At 37.0% G+C, this 4,749-nt stretch overlaps 1 pseudogene; it reads left to right on the forward strand.

Moving 5' to 3' along the window:
• Positions 1–2,044: 2,044 nt before the first annotated feature.
• Positions 2,045–3,811, forward strand: LOC149749159 (retinoic acid receptor RXR-gamma pseudogene; annotated as a pseudogene).
• The last annotated feature ends 938 nt before the right edge of the window (positions 3,812–4,749 follow it).

Raw genomic sequence — 4,749 nt, forward strand, 5'->3', positions numbered from 1 at the left:
TTATTATCATGCAAGCATATTGAAATGAATTAATCATATTTCATCATTTATTTCACAAATACTTTGAGACTCCACACTGTGTCAATCATGTGGTTCTTTCTCTTTTTTATGTCATTATTATGCAACCATACGATTATTAATTATTTTGTAATAGTTGTGCAAATAGTTGGTACATATATATCTACATGGTAAAAATAAGCAATAAAATGACCATCTTTTTTTTGTGTGTTACGTGGGCCTCTCACTGTTGTGGCCTCTCCCATTGCGGAGCACAGGCTCCAGACGCGCAGACTCAGCGGCCATGGCTCACAGGCCCAGCCGCTCCGCGGCATATGGGATCCTCCCAGACCGGGGCACAAACCCGAGTCCCCTGCATCGGCAGGCGGACTCAACCACTGCGCCACCAGGGAAGCCCTAAAATGAACATCTTTTAATCCACAATCCAACTTAATTGGAACTTTGCCAATAACACTGCATCATCTTCTGTGCTTCTCCAAATTACCATCAAATGCCTCATTTTATTTTAATTATTATTCCCAAACTGTGTGTATCATTCCCTTACTTTTCATTTTAATATTTTTCAAAGTATAATATTCATATAAGAAACAAGTAAGCGATCAGTTTGATGATTTTCACACTTACACAATAAAGCAAAACAAATACAAAAACCAAAAAATAACAACAATCCCCAGATGGAGAAACAGAACTTTACTAGCACCCAAGAAGCTACTCATTCCCCCTTTAAGTCAATATTTTCTTTGAATGGTAACCACTTCCCTATCTTCTTACACACTGTATCACTTTTGCCTGTTTTGGAATTTTATATAAATAGAATTATAGTGTTTTGTTTCTTTTGTTCAATATTATTTGTAAATTTCGCCTATCTTGTTCAATGAAGCAATGGCTCATATAGTCTCGTTAGATAGCTGTTTGTTATGATGTAGTCTAATTTATTGTTTTTTCTCATTTACAGTTTGTGCTTTTGCATCGTGTCTTATACCCTGTGACTATAAAGATAGCATATATTATATTTAAAAATTTTTATTGCTTACAGTATTTAAATTTAAATCAATGACCAATGTGGAATTATTTTCTATGTATGCTGTGAGTTAGGGTCACAAGTTTCATTTTTTTCCATAAGGATTTTCATACTGAATAGCCCATGCCTTTTCCCATACCTGAAACCCACACTTCCATCACTGCATTCCCACATCACTCTTACATGGTTTATTTAGAGTTACACATATGATATGGCTGCATAAAATCACTGAAGCCTCTTCGGCTTACAACTAAATCTTTGGATAAAATACAAAAAATCTCCTTGGAAAGAAAAAGAGACTCTGCATCGACAAATTGTAGAGAAATAGAAAGGAACTACCTACCTTTTGCACTCTCTGTAGTCATGAACAGAACATGATCAAAAGGCATTACACTGGCCTTCTGTTTCACGATGAGGCCTGTGTATACTCACTTCCCCATCAGCATCGTTATTCAAAACAACGGGTCTCTTGTTAAAATTTCAAATTTCTTGGGCAAAAATATATCCACAGGGTTCAGATGAGGCCAGGCATTGCTTCTTCAGTATCTCAAGCACCAGAAAAATATGTTAATTCCTGAAGGAAATGATATTAAACTTGTATCAGATTCAGCAAACCACAACAGTTAAAAACACAGATATCAGAAAATTTTTGCATAGTATTTATGTTGCTGAAAAAGGATGTTCAGCAGGCTGATGATTAAGACCTAAGTTGTCCAGCTACAAAAACAGTAAGGTGCTGGATGATTCCTGTTTATGATATATATATATATTTTTTTTTTTGGGGGGGGTATGCGGGCCTCTCACTGTTGTGGCCTCTCCCATTGTGGAGCACAGGCTCCGGACACGCAGGCTCAGCGGCCATGGCTCACAGGCCCAGCCGCTCCGCGGCATGTGGGATCTTCCCGGACCGGGGCATGAACCCGTGTCCCTTGCATCGGCAGGCGGACTCTCAACCACTGCGCCACCAGGGAAGCCCTGTTTATGATGTTTTAAAGACACAATTAATGCCCTGTGTCAGAAAAAAAAAAGTTAATAAGCAGTTTTTCATTCTTTGAATGGACCAGGCACATTTCCTACTTCTCTGACCTCAAGTTGGAGGACCAGGTCATTTTGTTCTGGGCAGGGTAGAAGGGATTACTGATTACCTCCTCTTTCCACTTGGTTTCTGTGCAGGATGGCATCCTTCTGGCCATAGGCTTATACATCCACCTGAGCAGTGTCTATAATGCTGGAGTTGGCTCCATCTTTGACAGAGTTCTGACTGAGCTGGTGTTCAAAATGAAGCAGATGGATAAGTTGTAGCTGGGAATCCTGCAAGCCATTGTGCGTTTAACCCAGAAGCCAAGGGTCTGCCCAAGCTCCCAGAGGTTCTGTGGAAGTTTATGTTATTCTTGAGGCCTATACCAAGCAGAAGTATCTGGAACAACCAGGCAGCTTTGCAAAACTGCTGCTGTGCCCCCCGGTCCTGCACTCCATCAGCTTGAAATGCCTGGAGCATCTCTTCTTCAAGCTCACGGGGGACATGCCCATTGACACCTTCCTCATGGAGATGGAGATCCTGCTGCAGTTCACCTGAGCCTCACCAGTTACAGCCTCCTCTACCTCATAATTGTTTATGATAAATGTAAACAAGTATAATCAGATTGTAGAGGGAAGAAAAAATTTGGAGAAGTCGAGCACATTAGGGAAATGAAGATATTAAGGGAATAAAAAAAGGTATTCTGAAATGAATGAAAAGTAAGAGCATTTGCACTAGCAAACTTACTGTATGAGAAATGTTAAAGAAATTTCTTTAGGCTGAAGGAAAATAATACCAGAGGGAATCCTGGATCTTTAAGAATGAAGAGAGACCAGAAATGCTAAACACCTAGTTAAATACAGTAGACTATTTTTTGTTTTAATTTCTTTAAAATATAAACACATATTGACAGCAAAAAGTATAACAATGTCCAATGGGACTTTCAGCATATGTAATAGATTTAACAACTATAAGATAAAGCTTATGGGGGTATAAAGAGACTTAAATGGCAGCAAACATCCTATATTTTATTGAAGTAGTGCAACATTATTCTGAGACGACTGTGAACACTTGAATATGTGTATTTAAATTCCTAGAGTAAGAAAAAGTTATACAAAGAGATATAGCCAAAAATCTAATAGATACCTTAAAATACAGTGATCCAAAAGAAGGGGTAAAAGGTAAAACAGAGCACCAAAAATCAGAAGAGAGAAACAGAAAACAAGCAATAAATGAGACTATATCAACCACATGAGACTATATATAACCATAACAATAATTACATTAAATTTTAATGGTCTAAGCACCAAGAACCAGAGACTGACAGAGGTAGATTAAAATGTAGAACTGCATGATATGTGGCCTACAAGAAAAAGATTCTAAATATAAAGTCACAGGTCGATTAAAAGTAAGGAAGTAGAATGTCTTACCATACAAACAGTAAGCTTAATAAGATTGGAGTAGCTGTCTTAACATCAGATAAAACAGACTTCAAGACAAAGAATATTACCAGAAAAAATGTAGGACATTTTATAATGATAAAAGTTAGAAATTTTCAACAGCACATAATTCAAAATGTATATGCACCTCAAATAAAATAGCTTCAAAATATACAAATCAAAAATTGAATGAATTGCAGAAAGAGACAATTCAACAAACATAGGAGATATTAACATCCCTCTCTCAACAACTGATAGAAAAACAAGACAAATACATCACTAAAGATATAGGAGATCTTAGCACTATTCAGCACTAGAAATAGTATTTATTACATTATCACATTCAATATAATGTATACTCAACACACATTCTTTTCTATGGAAAAGAATGCTATTTAGATTGACCATATACTGGACTATAAAATAATACTCTAAATTTCAAAGGATAAAATACATAAAGACCAAAAGAGAGTTAAATTAAAATAAGATATGTAGGGCTTCCCTGGTGGCGCAGTGGTTGAGAGTCCGCCTGCCGATGCAGGGGACACGGGTTCGTGCCCCGGTACGGGAAGATCCCACATGCCACGGAGCGGCTGGGCCCGTGAGCCATGGCCGCTGATCCTGCGCGTCCGGAGCCTGTGCTCTGCAACGGGAGAGACCACAACAGTGAGAGGCCCGCGTACCGCAAAAAAAAAAAAAAAAGAAAGAAATAATAAATAGAAGAGCATATATAAATGCAATGAAAACAGGCAACAAAGACAATTAGAAAAGCTAAAAATGTGTTTTGATATGATCAGTGTCATCCATAAATCCTAGGTAGACTAATTAAGAGAAAAAGAGGTAACACAAATCATCATTATTAAGGGGGCTATTGTTATAGATATTATAGGAATTAAGATGTAATAATTGAATACTATGAACAACTTTATGCCAACAAATTTGATAACTGAGATGAATGGACATATTTCTTGAAAAAGATAAATTATCAAAATTGACACAACCCCTCCCCCGCAAAATTTGAGCTCTATATCTGTTGAAGAAATTGAATCTGTTATCATAATAACTCCAAAAAATTTTCAAGATCCAGATGATTTTGCTGGTGAATTTTATTAAACACTTAAGGAAGAAATAACACATTTAAAATAAATCTTTTCAAAAAATAAATGAGGAGGGATGACTGATCAGTTCTTTTAATGAGGCCATTATAAACCTGATATTAAAATTTGACAAAGAAATTGGAAATACAGAAGGAA

The sequence above is a fragment of the Delphinapterus leucas genome, chromosome 5, assembly GCF_059928025.1.
Source record: "Delphinapterus leucas isolate spDelLeu-1000000601 "Yukka" chromosome 5, BTC_Dleu_Yukka2, whole genome shotgun sequence".
Classification (NCBI taxonomy): Eukaryota; Metazoa; Chordata; class Mammalia; order Artiodactyla; family Monodontidae; genus Delphinapterus; species Delphinapterus leucas.